The following is a 22,633-nucleotide window of genomic DNA, read 5'->3' as shown; positions in this document are numbered from 1 at the left end:
CATGCCCAGCAAAGGCAAAGGGGGTGCGGCTTCCTCAACGTGAAATGCACAGTTAACCCATGCAGAGCCAGGGTGGCATAAGTGCATCCCATCACATTGCACTAAATTCATTTGAGAAACGTGTGTTTACTATATATTAGTGAAGGCCCAAACAACTCATGCAGACCAACAGCTGAACTTTGAGTCTGGAACAAATTGGAAACTGAATCCAAACCATTAAACCAAATCCAAAATGCTTTGCAAAAAACAACTCCTGACTTTCCCCTTCCTCCCCCAGGCCCTCCATACACACATTTAGGGCTTGTCTACATTTACAGGGCTTGTCTACATTTACAGCGCTTAGAGAAGACACTACCTAAGCCAACAGGAGAAAGAGTCTTCCATTGGCATAGGTATTCCACCTCCCTGAGAGGCGGTAGCTGTGTCAATAGGAGATGCTCTCCAGTTGACGTAGTGTTGTCTGCCTCCCTAAAGTGGAAGTGCTTTAACTGTTAAAATTTTTAAATCCTGAAGTCAAGACTAGTAGAGTTTTTTTAAATTAAAACAGCTGAGTTATTAGCATCTGTGAATCACCTACTGTGCCTATGTAGTAATCTTTTCTAATATGCATGTCTATATCAACATAATGACAGCACCATGCTACAGATCGACTGGATACTAATTACAGATTTACCTGATAGACTGGAATGGGTCCCCAGGTACTGTTTCATTCTATTTAGTAAATAAGAAGAGCTTCAAAAAGCTGCATAAGGACATAACACACTAAAAAAAAAAAACTGATTACAATTTTATAATAGCTTGTAGGGTTACAACCTTCGGCTGCAGAGACAACAGCAGCCAGTACTGGGTCCCAGTCTACCAAAGTGGGCTACATGGGCAGATCCTTACACTGTTACAGAGCCTCAGTCCGTGGGGCTTTGCTTGAGCTCAGGGTATGCAATGGGGTCCTGTAGGGAGCCAGGGTGGCTGCCCTCCGAACCTGAGGGTAAAGTGCCGCTCGCTCAGCCTGAGTGGGCGGGGCCAGGCCAAGCTCGCTCCACCCCCCCAGAAGGGGAGGGGTGGAACAGGAAGTATAAAGGGCAGGGCCCTTATCTCAGTCAGGGCAGCACCAGGGAGGGAGGCAAATGCAGACCGTGGGGTGCTCCCTTCAGACCCTGCTGCCACGCCAGGGGAGGCCCTGGCCCAGTGGAAACCTCACCTGGAGGAAGGACTGGGGCTGCCAGAACTGCCCGCTGCCGAGTATCCAGAGGTACTGGAGGATTCGGAGGGGGAGCTGGAACTGCCAGCAGCCGAGGACCGGGAGGAGCTGGAGGAGCCTGAGCCCGAGCGGGAGCTGGAGCTGGAGCTGCCGACAGCGAACTACCCCGACGCACTGGCGGGACCAGAGGGATTCGGACGAGCAATCGGGTAGGAAGTAGCCCAGGGACAGAGCTGCACAGTGGTGAGTCTATATAGCGGAAGGACCTCGCTGACCCAGTGGCGGGACCCTCGTCCGGCCACTGTCAGGGCCCTGGGATGGAACGCAGTGGTGTAGGGTGGGCCTGCATTCCCCTACCCGGCCGACCCACGCCGGGACCTTTGCCGGTGCTCCCCTGCCTGAGGGGTGCGCTACTGACCTTTGCCGGCGCTCCCCTGCCTGAGGGGCGCGCTACAGACACTGGCTGGCATCCTTCCTGCCACTAATTCCCCAGTGGCAGAGGTGTGACCCAGGCCAGCCAGTGATGTCGTAGCTCACCACCGCCCCCTAGCGGGCAGGTGGACCGACAGCGATCACAGGTCCATCTACAGGGATGGGAGAACTCAAGTGAAATTCTAGTTCTGCAGGTCAGATCCTTAGTTCTTATTGTCTGTAGCAGCTGGGTGCCCTCTAACATGATAATGGGACTTTGCATCAGTGCTGTATCACAGGAAAGAGTACCAGCTGCTGATTCACCAATACTACCTCCTGCAGTAACTAGTATTTCACTATCCTTCCATCCAAGGCCCTGATTCTGGAAAGTGAATCATTCCACAGACTCCTGTACCTGTGTACAACCCCTGTTAGCAAGTAATAATGTAAATCCCAATGCCTAGCAAAAAGAACAATTTGAGTAATAACATAGTGCCTACCTCATATTTCTCCTGTATGTTAATTTGGGTAAGGTATGCCTCACTTCAGTTATGAAGGCTCTACAAGAACCTTTTCTGAGTTGAATTCAAAACCATCTTCCATTTTTTCCTCTCAGGAGAGAGGAAGCACTGGATGATGGATTGACATTCCATTGTAGATGGCTTCAATGCTTCAAGTAGGCAATTCCAAAACTGCCTCTGACTTGTTCATTGCATTGCCTCTTGGACAGCTTCTTAAGATATTTTTCAATATTGATGGTCAATCTAGACCTCTTCCCTGCTTTTAAAGTTAGTCTAGAACCTAATGTTCTAATATTTAAATTAACTCACGCAATTAACTCAAAAAATTGATCGTGATTAATCAGTTTTAATTGCACTGTTGAGCTATAGAATACCAATTGAAATTTATTAAATATTTTTGGATGTTTTTCAACATTTTCAAATATATTGATTTCAATTACAACACAGAATACAAAGTATATAGTCCTCACTTTATCATTTTTACAGTGCAAATATCTGCAATAAAAATATAAACAAAAGAAATAGTATTTTTTAAATTCACCTCATACAAGTACCATATCTCTTTATCATGAAAATGCAACTTACAAATGTAGATTTTTTGTTACATAAATGCATTAAAAAACAAAACAATGTAAAACATTAGAGCCTACAAGTCCACATAGCCCTACTTCTTGTTCAGCCAATCACTAAGACAAACAAGTTTGTCTTAGCAATTGGCTGAACAAGAAGTAGGACTGGGTGGACTTGTAGACTGTAATGTTTTACATTGTTTTGTTTTTGAATGCAGTTATTTTTTGTAAAACTTTCATGATAAAGAGATTGCACTACAGTACTTCTATGAGTGAATTGAAAAATACTATTTGTTTTGTTTTTTACAACGCAAATATTTGCAATAAAAAGTAAATATAAAGTGAGCGCTGTACACTTTGTATTGTGTTGTACTTGAAATCAATATATTTGAAAATGTAGCAAACCCCCCAAAATAAATATTTAAATAAATGGTATTTTATGATTGTTTAACTGTGCGATTAATCGCAAATAATTTTTTTCATCGTGTGATTAATTGCAATTAATTTTTTTTAATTGCTTGACAGCCCTAATTTAAATTAATGGCAACTGTACACCAAATTTGGCACCAAGTTTACAGCCAGGCAGCATTCCTTATGCATGCACAGTTTGAATAGACAAAACTTATACCTGGAATTGATGTAAATTAATTTCATATTCTCCTTAGGCCATACTAAGTTTCAGTCATGTAAATATATAACAATTTAAGCATATATATATATATACACACACACACACACACACACAAATGGGTTAGCAGAGACGAGTTACAAGACCTTGACTTTGCTGACAACATTGCTTAACTAAATATGATGTGGAACAGAATGACTGCCCTTTCATCAGGAGTAGAATAGGAAGCAGCAAAAATAGTGAAAGAAAATGCAGAGAAAAGCAGATTATGAAGGTAGGAAACTGAACAATAGATGCAATAATGTGGATGGAAAAGAAATTGAACAGGTAGAAGAGTTCTGCTATCTGGGGAGCGTAATGACATTTGAAGGTGGCGGCGATAAGGATATTCATATGAAATTAGAAAAAGCAACAACTACTTATGGAAGAATGAACAACATCTGGTCAAACAGAGGTCTCCAAACCAAACTAAACCATGTGATTCTACTGCACATGCTACTGTACAGAGCAGAGACTTGGCTGATGACAGTAGCTAACAAAAAGAGATTGGAGGCTTCCCACCACAGATGGCAGAGGAAGATATTCTGATATTTATTATTTTGTCCTATAAAATGTGTAGTAAGGGAGATGACAGAGCAGAACATATTAGAAAGTATAATCAAAGAAAGAAGACTCAGGTGTTTGGGACACATACAACATATGGAAGATGGGAGACATGCTAAGTGGGCATTGAACTGGGTACCCGAGGGAGGAAAAAAGAAAGTGAGGAAGGCCAGGTAAGACAGTGACAGAGGATGTTAAATGCACTGGAACCCATGGAAAGAAGGACTACAATTAGCAAGCGACCATAATCAGTAGAGGAACTGGACTGCCCAATGTTTCACTGGCATAGGAATAGCTAAGCTCTAAGGCAAACGTATAACAATTGACTTATTACCTTATAGATGCTGTTGCAGATCTTTTAAAAAAAGACCTAGAGATCCATGTGCAAAATATGTGCACATCTTTGTGCCTGTACTTATAAATGCAGTAACTGTAATTTTCTCCAATATAGGTTGGTATTTGTGCTTGTAGATCTCCAACCAATAAAAATTTGGCCCTCTATGTCTTTGTTTGAAAACACATATTTGTGTCATCTAATTCTGTTAGCATTTTTAGATAATTCGTCTATTTCAAAAATGAAGAAAAGGATTTTTAAAAATGTAGACTACATATGGATAATTGTGGAATATTATGCCATGGGGAAATTTCTTCCTGACTCTAGCTACTGAGCAGTTTATGCTCTGAAGCATGAAATCTAATATTCTCCTTTTGGGTTGATCACAAAGACTTAATGGAAGGTAACGTCTATTTCCTTAACAGAATTGCTGCATCTAAAGAGCACTTTGCTTCACCTCTGGCAACAATATCCTTATGGATGCATAGCTATATCCTAAAAGTTTTATCCTAAAAGTTTTCGCCAAGTCATGTATATATTTCTTATAAGTTATACAGATACAGTTACCCTCTGATTTCTTAAACTCAGCTTCCACCCACACAAAATAAACTGCTGACCCAAACAGCTTTTATTGGGATCACTTATTCTCATGTCAAGGACAAGCTCAGTTTGATTATTATTCTACAAGGGCTAAGCAACAAACAATAATAATTAGTCCTTCTGATTTTCTGGATTCAACCAAGTCATGCATATGTGCTGAAGTGTTATTCCAGATTAGATAGCAGATAAAGGAAAGTTGGTTGATATAAATTATTTGGATTTTCAGAAACACTTTGACAAAGTCCTTCACAAAAGGCTATTATGGAAATTAAGTAGTCATGGAATGAGGGAGTAAAGTCCTGTTATGGATTAGAAAGAGACTAGGATGCAGAAAACAGAAAGGTGCCACAACAGTGGGGTGCCACAAGATTCCATACTAGTACCAGCGCTTTTTCGTATTTATTATTGATCAAGACAAGAGGCTAAACTATGGTAGCAAAATTTGCTGATGATTCAAAATTGTTTAGATGAGAGAAGATTGTGGTAAAAATCAAAGGGACCTAACAAATATAGGTAAATGGGCTACACAAGGGCTCGAGTTCTGTCAGAAGGCTCCAGAATGCTGTTCCACCCCTCGTTTTGGGAGCTGGAATGTGTTCTTCTGAGATTTCTGGTACTTCCAGTAATATCACTTATGAAACTAGCTGGGGCCCTGGTAGCTAGGCTCCAGCGGGGATTTAAAGGCCCAGGGCTCCCCACAGCAGCCGGAGCCCCAGGCCCTTTAAATCGCCGCCGGAGCCCTGCCGCCACCCCAGCGGCAGCAGCTCGCACCCCCGCCACCCCAGCAGCAGCAGGGCTCCGGAGGCGATTTAAAGTGCTCGGGGCTCCCCACAGTGGCAGGCACACCAGGCCCTTTAAATCCCCGCCCAAGCCCGGCTGTCCCTGCAGCTGCTGGAGCCCCGGGCCCTTTAAATTGCCTTTGGAGCCCTGCCGCTGCTATCCCATCCCTAGCCTGAGTTCTGCCACGCCGGGGTAGCGGAGGCAGGGCTCCTGCGGTGATTTAAAGGGCCCAGAGCTCTGCCCTTTAATTTACCCCTGAGTCCTGGGGCTCCCAACTGTCTCTGCAGCTGGTAGCTCCGGAGTGATTTTAAGGCCCTGGGGCTCCCAGCCACAGCCGGAGCCCCAGGGCCTTTAAATCTTGAAAGGCCACACCTCTTCCGGTTGAGGCCATGCCCCACTCAGGACTCCGGCGTACTGGTAAGTCCTTTAAGTTACTTTCACCCCTGAGGGGGGGATATGATAGAGGTCTATAAAATCATGACTGATGCTGAGAAAGTAAACAAGGAAAGGTTAATTACTCCTCATAACACAATAACTAGGGTTCACCAAATGAAATTAATAAGCAGCAGGTTTAAAACAAACAAAAAGGAAGTATTTTTTCACACAACGTACAGTCAACCTGTGGAACTCCTTGCCAGAAGATGTTGTGAAGGCCAAGTCTATAAGAGGGACCCTCTCAAATGTAATAAGGAAGGTTTCGGGGTCATCCTCAGGACCCATCTTTGTCAAGTGCACCGGCACTACAGGGTCAGCGGGTCCCGCTGCACCCCTGGTGTGGCAGCCTCCTGAGGTCAGCAGAAGTGACATAAGCTGCTGCATGCACTGTTGTCGCTACTCCTGGTTTTGGGCCCTCAATTCTCGTATCAGTTGTTGCTGATTGCCAAGCTGTTGCAGCAGCAGCTGTTGTTGCTGCTGCTGTTGTCTCTCGGTGAGCCATTTAACCAATTTCTCAACCTCTACCTTCTTCTCACTGAGGAAGGGTGTAGGGGGGTCTGTCTCAGGCTGTTGTTGGCTCGTCCCCTTATCTCAGAAGTGTTCTCCACGCATTCTCCACGAAGTGTAGTGCTCCCTCACTGGGGAGGGAGGCTACTCTGCCTCGTTGTCTTGGGGTTTAGTCCTAGGCCTCAGGTCGCACCGGTGGGACTGAGCTGTAAGCAGTCTAGAGCTCTGGGCCTCTCTGGCAGAGGCAAACACACAACAACAGTCTGGGCCCCTTGTCCCTGCCCCTGGGCGGGGCAGTGGCCTCTGTAGTCTCTAGCTTGCAGTCCCGCAATAGGGCTGAGAGCAAGTAACAGTCTAGGGGCCTAGCCCTCAGGCAGGGCTGGCAATGGTAGCGACTGTATCCTACACCTCCCGGCACAGGCAGCCAGTAGATACGCTGAGTCAATAAACTCTTGCCCTTTGGGCAGGGCAGGGATCAGGCTTTAGCCTGGGTTTGTGGGCTCAGGCAGCCAGCAACAAACACAGTCAATTAGCCCTCACCCTTTAGGGCAGGGCAGAGCAGGGAGCAGGCTTTGGCCTAAGCCTGGAGTTCAGACAGCCAGCAAACACACAGTCTATAAGCTCTAGCCTTTTGGGTGGGGCAGACCAGGGGGCAGAGTTTAGCCTCAGCTGGGAGCTCAGGCAGCCAGCAAACACACACAGTCTTGGGGTTCAGGTAAGGGCGAGCAGCCACACAGTCTAGGGCTCTAAAAGGGGTTTGTGCACCTGGCAGGCAGTCTAGGGTGCTAGCAGGGGGGTTCACAGAGTACAGGCCTCCTGGCCTAAAGTGGGGAGTTGTCCACCCTGGGGTTCAGGTGGCAGGGGGACACAGGCCCACCCTACTCCACCACATCCCAGCCGGGGTCCTAATATTGGCAGAATGGTCTGCAGCTGGGTCGGCAAGGATCCAGCCACAACACGCCAACTGTGATGCGGTCAGCCATGTAGCTGGCCAGTCATCAGCTGCCCCTGGGCTACTTCCTACCTCCCCGGCGTTTGGTATCTCGGGCCTCTGCAAGTCCTCAGGCTCCTCGGGGTATACAGCCAATGGTAGTCCTGGCAATTCCTCGTCTACATTTGTCTCCTCTGGGGGCAGGCCGCGGCAGAGCGCAGATTCTGCTCCTGGGTGCCGCAGCAAGGTAGAGGCATCCGTCTCCTCCACTGGCTCCTGCCCAACTGAGCTGCAGAGCCTTCCTTTTATATTTCCTGCTCCACTGTGATACTTCCGCCAAGGGAGGTGGGGGGGGGGGGGCTTGGCTCCGCCCACTAGCAGGAGCATAGTGCTCCCTCGCTCTCCTGTCAGGAGGGAGGCCACTCTGCCTCACTACAATGACACATTACCAAATTACATGTGCTGAAGCATAAATGAAGTTTTTACACTCTTTATAATTTCTTGCTTATGTATAACAGTAATAATGAAACACCTGCAGTAAAACCTTGTTAGCTCAGTGTGGGATATATGATCCCTCTTTCAGCTGGAAGCAGAGGGATTTATTCAGATCTAAGCTTCAAGAATTTGACACTTGCTTACATTGCTCACATATTTTGGTTTCAAAAGCACAGGAGTATAATTAATTGTTCCCATCTCACTTGGCAAATCAACATGTAGGGAGAATTATGACTCATTAAATTGTCTGCCTATCAATAAATCATAGAAATCTTTCACTGTTTTCATTGTCCCTATATTTTGTTTTTTTATTTTTGGATAATACAAAGTACATCACTAACCACAGTAAATAATTTATTGAAGTCAAATATAAGCCCTAGGCAGAGAAACTGGGATCAAACTAATGTAAATTAAAACAACAATATATCTGTCAAAAGGTATGTTCATATACATTATGGGCCAGTTCCTGCTGCTGTACTCACACTGAGTAATATTTTATGCTGCAAGAAGCCACATCTTTTTTCAGTAGCTCTACTAGAGAAGTATATTCATCATGAATAAGGGTGGCAGAATCATGAATAGGAGTGCATGGAAAGTTAAATATATAGGTGTTATGTTAACTGAGGGACGTTCTGGCATGGAAACAACTTGAACAAGGTTGTATTGGCTGAGTATGTTGGGGGAAATGAAATCAGAGAAATGGAAGTCAAAATTTTCAAAGGAAAATTACAAGGTTTGTAAGTGTAATATAAACTCCCTATTTTCTTCAGGGGAGGTACATGTACGTACGAGCAAGAAAACAAATACAAAAAGAAAAAAAACAAAAATGCTTATGGAATGATCCTTATCTTAAAGGACACAAGTCAATTTGGTATTCATCTTTGACTAATTCATATTTTACATCCTAGTGGAAATTCCAGCTGAAATTTTTCAGCTTGCTAGAATTCACCAAGTAGGCTTTGGAAGAGAGCAATAAATCCAAAGATGTACTGGTTTTGGGTGCTACTCATCCTCTATCTGAAATCAGCGGATATCAGGAGGAAAAAAACAGAGAAGGTGAAGTTTTCTAAGGGAGTCAAATAGAGTTTCCACTATGGCACATTGGGGAGGGAATGGCCTGATATTTTGTTTCCTTTTATACTTGCTTTTGAGTTTTAAAAACTCTTCATATGAGAATTTTCCAGGCAGAGACTGCCCTATATAGAGAACATTAGTCACTGTATTTTATTCTACCTTATTTGAGGAAGTCCTTTGAAAGTCCTCTCAAAATGACTACATTTTTAAAACTTGATCTCATAATAAGTATGGGGCAGTTTTCAATACCCATTATCACACTGAGTAGTACTTTACCTCCTCCTCCAACAGTAGATCAAGTGACTCCAGCAGAACTAGCCATGTAATTAGGCAATACTTAGCATGCATAAGGTCATCATTTACTTTTGATTTTTTTCTTCATTTTTAGTTTTAAAAATAAACAAACAATGTAAAAATTAAAAAAAATATGTAATTAAGCAAGTCTAGCTAGCAGATCAAAGGAAGGAGATTCTTCAAAAACCAGGTCAAGGACAGAAATAGCTAAGTCCCCAATGTAGCAGATAAAAAATTATACCTGTCCAGCTGAGTTTAAATATAAAAGATCCAGTGTGTATACAGCTTTACTACAGAACATTACTCTCTGTAACCATGGTATGAGAATGCTAGTTCTGAGCATTAATTTTGCTTACCTATTCATATTTGATGTTTGTCTTTTGCTTTGCCATGTTATATGAAGTTTTTGATGATGTGTAAATTTTGATGTTGCAAACCTTGAATGATGCTAAGAGCCTAACTCCACTGTGGCGAAGGACTTCGTACTCTAAGAATCTCGAACCTTTATAAACAACCCACTGCAATGTTCAAATGAGATCCTTTAGGGTCTTCCTAGTTTTTTCAGTAATAATCATATCAAAAGCCTCAGAGGTAGCTCATGATACAGTTATTAGGAAGCGCCAGCTACTTATTATTACATCACATCATGTTGTTTTATATATAATCCTAAATATCACATTATAGAAAATCAAATTACAGTAACTCCTACAGCCTGAGTGATTATAATAGCCTCTAATCACTCCATGTATCCACACATGCATCTTAAATCAATATTAATGCATAATAAAAACCCATAAAGACCTGTAAAATGCATAGCTTTTAAAGGAAGATAAAGCTATAAATGTTAGGGCCTTTTGAAATTAATTTCCAGTAAATAACCCCTTTCCCTTTTCAGAAAAATAAATACATTATATTTCAAGGCTATACAATCTTTCAGATGGGATTTTTAAGTGGACCTAAGAGAGTTAGGTGCCCAGTCTCCGTAAGTCCCATTGAAAATCCCAGCCTTTAGCCTCAAAAAAACTTTACCATGAGCTGAAGGGTCAGATTAGGATTTAACAACACTGAATGATGGTACAATGTACATAGGCTTGTCTACACTTACAGGAGGATTGACGCCGCGGCAATCGATGCATCAGCAGTTGATTTAGCGGGTCTTCACTAGACCCACTAAATCAACCGCTGATCGCTCTCCCGTCAACTCCACCTGATCGAGAAGAGTAAGGGAAGTCGACAGGAAAGTGTCTCCCATCGACTTCGCGTAGTGTGGACCCTGTGGTAAGTAGATCTAAGCTACATCATTCTGAATTACGCTATTCATGTAACTCAAATTGCGTAGTTTAGATGGACTTTTCCCTTCAGTGTAAACCAGGCCCTAATGACAACGCTCAGGCTCCCCTCAGACTGATAAAATAGCTTGTAGACTTTGAGGGACTCATCTGCCTGAGCTCCAGCAAGAGTAATGTTTACTGCAGCTCACCTGTAAGCATGTTTAACGTGGCTGAATAGAGAAAAAAATGTTTTATTTTTCTTACAAATGTGAACCCAAATTTATTATACAGAACTTTATCATTGGATTCAATATGATTGTTTCTTGACGGACAGTGTCAGAATTCAGGTCAGAAGAGGGCAGAAAGCAATAAAAAATAATACAGCACTGGCAAACAAATAGAGCTGTGCAAAACATCAGACCAATTTAAACTGATTCTTGCATTCAAGAGTCCATGTGATTGCAAAGGTTGATGAACATAGGATGAATTTGGTTGTACAGCTGGAAAGCCAGTGGACCATTCTCTCTGGCTCCAAATATTTCCCATATTTATATATGCCCACACAATTATACATATACATACACCTTCCAGTACATAATTTGCATTTTGGCATAAAAGAAATTGGATAAAAGGGTCGTTTAAATTCTTCAAAAATACACACCCTTTTAAAATCAAATTGCAAAGGTGTGCCTCAGAAAATAAGAAAATGAATCATTCTCCTAACTACCCATGTGTTTGATTCCAGAAGTAACAAGTTCAGTACACAAAACACACACACTGGCATGCCAAAACCAGTAAAGTCGAGTGCAGAAAGGTTCCTTTCATGCATCATTTTTTATTTTGCTCGGTTAGGAACAGGAGGGGTAGCTTAAGCTCTAAAGCTTCTTGACACGGTGACAAACCAAATAAAGCCAGGTTGCACATTTTGGAATTCATTTCACATTTCATCTATGATATAAACAAAGGGAATTTTCAGCACTCCCAAACAACAGCAACTAGTGGGGATTCTTTCCCCCCAGGGATGATATTTCCCCTTGTACAAGGATTCTAACTGAAAAAATATATATACTGTATATGCATGTGATGGCCAGCTCCAGCAGCCAGGCTGGCCAGCATGATTACTGCACATTCCTGCAGCACATTTGCTCCCTTCAGCTTCATATCTCCAATTTTTCTCAATATTGTCAAAGCAAGCAATCATGGTGATTCAGATATGCTCCAGAAAAAGGCACAGACCAACAATTCTCCAAGGCTATAAATTATTAATGTAATTGTGCCAATCACATGGTGCTTAGAGCTTTTAAAAATGGAGTGAGATTATCTCCACAGTTATACTCAGTCAGTTTTGTCTTTTTTTAGGGTGCATTCAGCATATGGCTTACTTTCAAAAAGCTATTTTTTTCCCCACAGAGAGTGTAGCACCACCATTTCTTGTGAAATGTGACGAAGCTTTAGACTTCGAACCTAAAGAAAGTTGTGTTTCAAGGAAATGATGAATGCAATGGGTATATTTTTGTAGATAGGTTCTGAATAAAATGAACCTACGAGCCTGATTCTGTAACTATTGACCCCAGTGGAGTTACTCCTTATTTACACCAGTCTGGGTGAGTTCACAGTGGGGCTGCAGGGTACTAGCTATTGCAAGCAAAAATGGTAACAGAAAAGTTTGTAAGAAAGGATCATTGTAAAAGTATCTTTTAAAACATAACTGGGGCATATGGCTCTCTCTACAGCTAGCTAGGAAATCCTCTTTCCAGTACGTGAACACTAAAGAATACATTCAAGCCCATCAGGGATTCAAAGAGCTCCAGAAGTACAAGCAACAATCTTGGGGCACTAGGAAACTGCTTGAGAAAGAGATTTCCTATGTAGCTTCTGCCTGACAAAGTTTGTACACATTTTCATCAAACTTTGTATTCAATCCTGCCTTATAGGCACTGGCCTGCATCGGTGGTGGTGTGGAGTCATGGGGGTATATGCTCACTGCTTCACCTCTACAGGAAAAGCTGTAATATTCCCCTATGTGTGCCCAATTACTATGCCATAGCCAGATTTCACTCGCCCCTGCCCTGAGGATCGTGTGCTCCAGAAGGCACCGGGAAGGAGTAATCCCTGTGCTCACCAGAATATAGAGATTGCAACTCTGGCTGAATGCCACATGGAGGTGCAATAGTGGGAAGCTTCTGAGCAGCCCTGGACAGCTGGGTGAGATCTGACCTTTCTGAACAATAAACAGGCAGGTAGACTGAGAAGAGTTTTTGACTTTGAGGATAAAGCACCGATTCAGCAAAGCACTTAAGCACAGATTTAAACTCAGTAGGACTTAAATAAGTGCTTAAGAGATTTGCTGAACAGAGATAGGCTTAAGCCTGTGCTTAAATCCTTTGTTGAATAAGGACTAAAGAGATTATATAACCTAATGCATAGGTAAGCGAACAAAGGACTTGGAAAGAGTAGGGCTATCTTATTTTTAGGTAGATTAGATAGATGGAAAGATTAGGGCTATCTTGTATCTAAATCCTTTGTTCTCTGATGTAAGCATTAGATTATTTTGTCTGTAGCACATACAGGAAAACTGAACTTTAAAATGCTCAACTGTTGAAATACCATATATGTAAAAATAATATAGTAAATTCCTGATATTCTCTAAGACTGGCATACTGAATGCATCCATTACACTACAGAGAATTGCCCTATTCTTGTGTTCACATGCTGTAGTGCCATTTAGCAACATGTATCTCCATCTGTGACTTCTCTTCCTGGCATTTGGCTTGTACTTCCCTCCCCTCCGCCTAAAGTCTGGCAACGGTTGCTCGCTATTATTCTGATAACAGTGGAGGTCAAACTCATTCTATTCTGAATGTGCATTTGTACTGGCAGAGAGCGAGTGATTGATTGGTAGTAGGCAAAAGTGACTTTTTCTGTTAAGATTCTGGCAAGTCAGTCTGTGGTTAATCAGTTCTCCTGAATGTCAGTCAAATCCACCAGATGTGACTTTAATGGATATGCCTAGTCTATAGCAGAAGAGTGTTAGCTGCCTGATGTTTGCCTATTTTGTCACTGATGCAGGTAGGATGTTCTCAAGAGTTAAAAATAAATTAAAGGCATGTAATTGGGAAGCTGAAAAACAGTTTTTTTACATTTGTGACTTCTGCTTATTAAAGTACAGATAGCTTGTTTGCCCACTATGCATTTGAATTCATAATAGGAATATACACTCTAATTTAATCAGGGAAGATTCATACAAGAGAGTATTGCTGGGGTGGGAGGGTGGTGGAGGGTGAGGTTGGTGTGCCAGATAATTAAAATTGCTATTGTGCAAGCTATTTTACAAATTGTCAATACCATTAATAATTACTTCAATGCTTGAACACCACAATAACAATCACTAAGAAATCACCACAGAATTTATTTACATTGTGGCTGTCCCTAGCAGACTGAATCAGGGTCCCATTGTCCTAGATACCTCAAATTCACAGGTGGTGTAAAAATCATCCCACGGAACATAGAATTTAAATGAAGTTAAAAGACTGTCATTCTTTCCTCTTGGTAAGGAACCTTAAATCTGCTCATTTATAGGACTGAACATGAACCAAAGCCTTTTTGAGGTCCTGAAATGTCCAAATTAGTGTTTTTCACATCCAGTTTATTTCTGGAATTGGAGAAGCATCAGAATTTTAAAAATCTGTACCAGGAGATTTACAGCACAGATTTACAGAATTTACAGACCTGGATAGATTGGCTACACTTCAGGTGCTATAGACATTTGAATTTATGGATGTTTATCCAAAACAAAGGTAAACTTTCAAATTTGTGAAGTTTTAATCTGTAGGAAGTTAGAACTTTACATACAAGTCTCAATAAATCATATGCATTGGCTTTTTTTTAAAAAAAGCTAGAAAGTCATCCATTATTATGTTGTTAATTACAAGTGTAATTCATCAAGTTCCATTATGGATTTTCCAAGACCTTTAATAGCAACTAAGTCCCACTTCCTTGCTCCCATAATTCCCTGTTTCCCTTAGTTCATTAACTTCAATGGAATTACTTGGATGAGCAGGATTTTGCCTCAGAAGGCCTGTTGCCATTTGAAAATAAAAGTAAAACCTGTAACACTCCCAACCAATCCTGCTCACCTTACTCAAACGAATAAAGTTATTGAGGTCAATAGGACTGTGCATGTGAATAAGATCAACATCAGCCCCAACAACCATAGGGTAAAATTATACATAGAGCAAGATCACTTTCTGTTCTGAGATCCCTCAGTAGGCATACTTACACAATTCCTTAAAGTTCTAGTGGTATTCTCCATTTTAAGTGTTGGGACTATCTCTGGGATGGCACATCTCCAAGACCAAAATTAACCTTGTCAGTGTATCTACCATAGGGTGTACCTGGATTGTATACTTTTGTTTTCATTTTAATTCAAACCTTCAGCATGATTTTCAATAAGGATTGATTAATTAATCAGTTCATAAAATAGGAATGGGATCGAAACCCAAATCTATTGGCAGGTTCATGCAAATACTTCCTTCGCTATTCCCAAGTGTGTTCTGTTCCCAACAGCTCCCTGCTTTTGTTGATATCCCACAAAAATTCACCCCCATATCCATTCCTGCCTCTGCAGGTTACCTGTGTCTTCAATTTTTAGTATTTGGTGTGTCTCTTGGACTAGACATGCATTTCTTTCTTATTGCCTCCAAGAAGAAATATCTAGAAAGAAGAACCTCTGAATATAGCTTCTAACCCATGCCAAGTAAAGATTATAATACCTTGCAATAGCAATGGAGATAAATACTTAGGAGTCAAATATTTTTGATAATTGTTCTGATCAAATAGCAGAAGGATGCATAGACCTTGTTGAGTAAAAGTAATAAAAAAAAAAAGTGGTAAGGGGAAGTGTGTCCTCCCACCTCTGACACCCTAGAAAATTTGATACAGAGATGAGAACGGTATTGCTCACACACACCTTAATTCACTCAACTAAATATCTGAGTACGAGTCTCTCCTGGTTTATTTTAATTCTCAGTGAAACTGACAAAGCATCTTATTTACACCTCAAGTAACAGTGTAGTGTTTTTGCATTTCATTAACATATCAAAAGAAATCAGGATCACGGATTCTAGTCCTTTGGGCACCATGAGTAAAGCACTTTGTACTGCTGCACATGTTTCTTGGCACTCAATTGATTGGCAAAAATGTTTGTGCTTTCCATACTGATAGATCTCACTTAAAAAGAATGCACGAAAAACAGAGTAAGAGGAAAAAAAGCTACTCCTTTCCCTGCATTCACCACCTCACTATCAAGACTTTTTCTACTCAGTGACCATTAACAATACATAATTCCTCATGGTATGCCATGCAAAGGGGTTAGACTTATTCTTACAGCCAATATGCTGGACATATTATTAAATTCATTTATATAATGTAATGCATGGTGCTCTACAAGCACAGGCCCAAATTCTTCAATGAGCTCCACATGGAGGCTCTCTGAGCCCATGCCCACTTATATGTAACAGCAGAATGGAGTCCTTTAAAATGTGCTGGGTTTTTATCATTTTAATTTGTTTCTATATTACTCAGGAAAAATATGGTCTAGAAAAGAGTGTGTATAACAGTTAGAGCAAGGAACTGGGTTCTTCTTCTGTTGTCTCCCCCGCCCCCCAATGTGTGTAATTCACCCCTGCTTAGAGGACTAGCACAAAACCTATGCACCACTTAATCCCCCATAATAAAGCTTAAGTGAGACTTAAGTTGTACAGCTGCATAGAAGTGAATTTCATCCTATGATGAGTATGGACAAATGATTTTGCTCTGCTGTGCATCAGTTTACCCATGTCTAACATGGTTATAATAGTAACGGTATAGTCAGGCTTAATTAACAGATGTCTGTAGAATTCAGTAGAGATGGGGTGAAAGAAGCTATGTAATGGTAAACTATTAATATTTATAATAGGAAGATTTGCTTTTTTGGAACCACAAAAATTAAGTTTATTACATGTTGGAGGTGGGGATATATATATTTTTGGCCTTAGCGAAGCAGAACCAAAACAAATGTAGCCACAATCTCTCATAGGAACAGTCCTTCCTGCTTATGGTTGGGCTGGAATCTCGAAGTGAAGAAATTAATGGAGAAGAGAGGGAATTTTAGTTAGTAAATGTTAGTAAATATTTCAAAAATCTCTCTCTGTACAGTGCCTAACACATGTCGGGTGCTATTGTAATTTGTTAGAAATAATATTATTAATAATAAAATAATAGCAAGTTTGCATCTACAAATGAGATGGGAACAGGAGCATGTGTGTAGCCATGGTTTTCAAACTATTTCCCCAATGTTAGTGTTTAGAATCCTTTTTCATGTTCTCAACTGGGGTTATTACCTGCAGCTCTGTGGGTACCAAGGACACCACTTTACTGAGGGGAATCAGATAATGTCATTCCCCATCCTTCTGTATAACACTGATCGTTGAACCACTATGTAACAGCCCTAGGGTCAGATCCTCAGTTGGTGTTGATCAGCAACTTCAGTGGAGCTGTACCAATTCACACCAGGATCCAGCAGTAGAGTAAAGGTAACCACTACAAGAAAATACAGAGTAAACGTGTGAGAAGCTATTAGAACATCTCAACTATTGGAAATGGGCCATCCTGATTATCAAAAGTTTTTTTTCCCTCCTGCTGATTATAGCCCACTTTAACTGATTACTCTCGGTATAGTTAGTATGGCAACACCCATTTTTTCATGTCCTCTTGTATATAGGGTTACCATATTTCCACAAGCAAAAAAGAGGACACGGGGGGGGGGGGGAGCCCCGCTCTAGCCCCGCCCCTGCCCCGCCCCCATCCACTCCCTCCCACTTCCCACCCCCTGATTGCCCGCCTCAGAACTCCCAACTCCCCCCGCTCCTTGTCCCCTGACTGCCCCCTCCTGGAATCCCTGCCACTAACTGCCCCCTAGGACCTCACCCCCTATGTAAGCCGCCCTGCTTCTTGTCCCCTGACTGCCCCCTCCTGAGAACCCCCCACCCCTACGACCCTACATGTCCCCTGACTGCCCCGACTGTTATCCACACCCCCACCCCATATTCACACCCCCGCCCCCAGACAGACCCCTGGGACTCCCATGCCCTATCCAACTGCTCCCCGCCCCCTGACAGGACCCCCAGAACTCCCAACCCATCCAAGCCCCCCTGCTCCCTGCCTGCCTCGACCCCTCTCCACACCCCTGCCCCTGACAGCCCCCCAGAACCCCAGACCCATCTAACCCCCCCTGCTCCCCATCTCTGACTGTCCCAACCCCTCTCCACACCCCTGCCCCCCTGACAGCCCCCCCAGAACCCCATACCCATCTGACCCCCCCTGCTCCCTGTTCCTGACTGTCCCAACCCCTCTCCCCGAAAAGCCGGACATGTCCAGGGAAATCCGGACATATGGTAGCCCTATGTGTATATATCTTCCTACTGTATTTTCCACTGCATGCATCTGATGAAGTGGGTTTTAGCACACGAAAGCTTAGGCTCAAATAAATTTGTTAGTCTCTAAGGTGCCACAAGTACTCCTCATTCCATCAGTATTATCAACAAGCCTACATGTAGTTCCTAGGCAAATATTTTGTTAGACAGCTACACTCTACAGTATGAGATAGCTAGTGATTTAGGACTCAGCCTTTAATGGCTTTCTGTTAAATCTGTACTTGTAACTTAGTAGTAAGTAGATGTGTCTTTTCAAAATGGCAGTCTGGAAAAGAGAAGACAGAGGGGACACGATAACAGTTTTCAAGTATGTAAAAGATTGTTACAAGGAGGAGGAAGAAAAAATGTTTTTCTTAACCTTTGAGGATAGGACAAGAAGCAATGGGCTTAAATTGCAGCAAGCAAGGTTTAGGTCGGACATTAGGAAAAACTATGGCTAAGGAGTGGCCAGCCATAATGGAAGAAGTACTGTGGTTAGAAAACAACTTTGAACTAAAGACTAATTTGTTAAGTTACATTTTAGTCTCCAACGCATATTTTTACTTTTGTTTTTAGTCATGTCTATCCTTTTCCCTCCGACTTTGTATCACTTAAATCTAGGTTCTATTGTTACTAAATTTGTTTTAACTTTAGTTTAATATACAGCACTGAGATGGTTTTGTAAAGAGTGAAATCCTCAGCTAATCTAGTAGGCTGGTGTTTACTTGGTCTCTTGGAGACAGTGAACTTAATAACTTCTGCAAGGGTCCAGTAAGAATGACTGGACACTGCAGGGGAGACTATGTTGGGAAAACTCAGGATTTGAAGGCCTGTTGGTGTCACCCTGCAAAGAGAAACCAGGTTAGTGGAAGTCAGGGTGAGCCCACTGTTCTCTGAGCATTCTGTTGGTGGCAGGGCTCTGAGCCAAAGCTGCCCAGCACCGAAGTAAGGGGTTAAAGGGCAGGTGGTGACACAACCCGTTACTGGTCTAGGGGAGCCCCATATCATCACAAAAACACAGAGAAATTATAATGACTAGTGGGTGGATATTTTTAATTCCAACATCTTTTAGAAAGACTAGAGTGGCTTCTAAACCCCCTGTCATGGCTGCTTTAGCACTAGTTATAACAATTCTTTCCCTATGATGCAGCATTAGAGAGCTCCCCGACCAAAAGACAGTCATAAATATTGGCAAATGGCAATATACTGACCTCTTCAGACTGTTCAGGGTCATCCTTTCCGTCCCTCCATGCCCACTCCTATCTCCTTGGTTATCACTAAGATTTCTAAATGTCGGTTGGCTATTGTGAATGCCTAGAGTAGTAGAGATCACGTTAGTTAAAAGCCTCACAGATTCCATGAGGTCTCACTGACGGCTGGAATAAACTGTACCTTGGCCTGATATTGAAGAGAGCGACAAAAGCATGGCAACACTGCCAGGGTTTTCATACTCAGTTACATAAATTGTTGCTTTAACTATACCTGGGACTATGAGAAATGGGCCTTGTTTGTTCACCTGAATGGATTAATTGCTTAGGGCCAGATTTTGACAGGTATTTAGGTGCCTAAGTGGGATTTTCAGAAGTGCCTACGTGCCCAACCCCTAGTGAAGTCAATGGGCATGTTTGAAAATCCCACTAGTTGTCTATCTGCATCTTTATGTGCCAAAATACCTTTAAAAATATGACCCTAAGTGTCAACTTCTCCTCTATAAGTACAGATGACAGAATGGCCCCTTAGACTGCATAGCCTGTGTGTGTACTGTACAGTATATAGAACACTTAGTGATAATGAAATAAATAATTATGATTATAGGATGGCATCTTGTAGGACTTAATTTCTTGTGTGCCTAGTCCTATTCTAGGAGCAACTTCCCACATTTTGTGCACTGGAATAACTTCCATTTCCTTCTTTAGATCCCTATTTAAGTTCGTATCTTTGCAAAAATTTGTTGTAGGGTGATCCAGTAGATAAGGTACAAGATTCAGAGACAGGAGACCTGAGTTCTATTCCTAACTCTTGTGCTCACATTTTAAATACTGCTTTCAGTTGTCAAGGAGATAAATTCTGTGCTGTTCTTTACTAAAATAGTATATACAAATTTCTCAGGTGGTCCAATGTAAATCTTTAATCCCTCCTAGTGAGGGGCTATTATTTATTTGTTAAGCGCCTCCCGTGTGTCTTGCTGCTCTATAGAATTTAGAGAAAGACTAAGTCCCTTCTTGGAAGGGCTTGCATTCTGTACAGACATTGCAATGCAGCAGCACACAGGGCACTGGGTGATCTGTAGAGACACTCATCGCACAACTTGCAGGTGTTTAAATAAATAAGTAGGACATATTTCTGGATCACAATCCACACAGTCATTGACTGCCCGAATATGGCTGCATGCTACCAACTATGTAAATTCTTCTCTGGCCCTCATCGCTGTGGTGTCAGAGCACCTCACAACTATCAATGGATTATAGTCTCATAACATTCCTGTGAGACCAGGAAGTATTATTCCTCCCATTACAGATGGGGAACCGAGGCACAGCATAGATTACATGACAAAGCCTGTGGCTAAACCAGGAATTGAACCTACTTTTCATGAGTCCAAATCCACTCGACTGCCATTCCTACCCTACTTTCCCCTGTGGGGGTCAGCACAGAGAAGCTTTCAGTCTTGCCTGTGAGCTGGAGTGGGTTGCTCTGGAAACATACTGCATAAAGCAACTACTCCCTAGTTCTGCCTCGTCCTTTATTATGTGTATGCAGTGAGCCTTGTGTGAGCCTTCTGCACTGGATTGAATTTCCCAATCACCCCCAGGGAATGCAAGCAATACATTAAATGAATTTATATATTAATCGGTTAGAGTAGTGGTGAAGTATTAATCCCACTGCATTAAATACCACAACAATAACTCAAAGTAGTACTTAAGCACAGTTGGAGAATCTGTAACTGAAATGCATCACAAAAACATCAAGGATGAAAGGGGACAAATGAAAGCAGTACATAACTGGAGACAAATCCAGAGCATAGTGAGTCAGAGGCAGAGTACCAGTGTCATCTACTGCTAAAGCACTAAATAACCTTCCAGGTAATGGCTCTAACCCCTTAGGGTATGTCTACACTGCAATATAAGCCCAGGGTTAGAACTCAGGCTCAGCCCTAGCCCCCCTTCCATCTACACACACCCCGCACAAACCAGGGCTAGAACCTAGGGATCCAGGACCCAACAGGGGTGGAGGGTCTGAGCCAAGCCAGGGTTCAAGCCCCATTGCTTTGCAATGTAGACACAGTCACACTGGAATCATGGTTTGGGAGTCTGCCAAAAGTATCCCATAATCCCATGGGCTGACTTCCTTTGTCCTCTGGATAGTCAAGTTTTCCCACACCATGAACAAAGGACTAGCATGGCCACATTTTGGGAGGGCACTAGGAAGTCTGGGATATGGGTGGTTGGACTCAGGCCTGCATAATGCAGTGCAGACACCGAAGCCCCAGATTGGGAGCCAGCGTTCAACAATTCCTAACCTGGGGTTAGAAATGAATTTAGATGCTCAAGCCCTAGGTTAACCAACTCCGGGTGTGCTAACTTGAGTTCTAGTAGTCCTGGGCTTACATTGCAGTGTAGACATACCCTTAGAAACTAAAACAGATCCAGAGAGCAGAAGACAACTGATTCAGTTGAGAAGTCAGAATTAATGACCCATTCCTGTTCTACTGAAAATAACTGCAAAACTCCCATAGATTTCAGTGGGTGCAAAACAAGGCCCTAACTTTGTTATTCTTTCATATGTTGGTTGTTACTCATGACCTATGTTCTTTTTAACCTCAACCACTTGTGTGGAGCTGAAGGTACCCCATGTCTGTGTGACATTGGAGGCAACAGTGCATTATCATCATGTGTATATGTAAATCATGTATTATTGTAGTACCCAGAGTCTGCATTCCCCTCCTTGGGACAATACCTGTGGATCAGAAGACAGGAAAGAGGGAACTGAGAGCCTGTAGGGGGCCAGGGTGGCTGCCCTCTGAACCTGAGGGTAAAGGGCCTTTCCCTCAGCCTGAGTGGGCGGGGCCAGCCCAAGCTTGCTCCACCCCCCGGAAGGGGAGGGGTGGAACAGGAAGTATAAAGGGCGGGGCCCTTAGCTCAGTTGGGGCAGCACCAGGGAGGGAGGCAGACACAGACTGTGGGCTGCTCCCTTCAGAGCCTGCTGCCACACCAGGGGAGGCCCTGGACCCATGGAAACCTCACCTGGAGGACGGACTGGGGCTGCCAGGACTGCCCGCTGCCGAGTACCCAGAGGTACTGGAGGATTCGGAGGGGGAGCTGGAGCTGTCAGCCGCCGAGTACCCAGAGGAGCTGGAGGAGCCTGAGCGGGAGCCGGAGCTGCCAGCAGCGGACTACCCCGACGCACTCACGGGACCAGAGGGATTCGGGCGAGCAATCGGGTAGGAAGTAGCCCAGGGACAGAGCTGCACAGTGGTGAGTCTATGTAGCGGGACGACCCCGCTGACCCAGTGGTGGGACCCTCGTTCTGCCAC

Source organism: Chrysemys picta, chromosome 10, assembly GCF_011386835.1.
Source record: "Chrysemys picta bellii isolate R12L10 chromosome 10, ASM1138683v2, whole genome shotgun sequence".
Lineage (NCBI taxonomy): Eukaryota > Metazoa > Chordata > Testudines > Emydidae > Chrysemys > Chrysemys picta.
The sequence above is the reverse complement of the archived record's forward strand: the minus strand, read 5'-3'. Positions refer to the sequence as shown.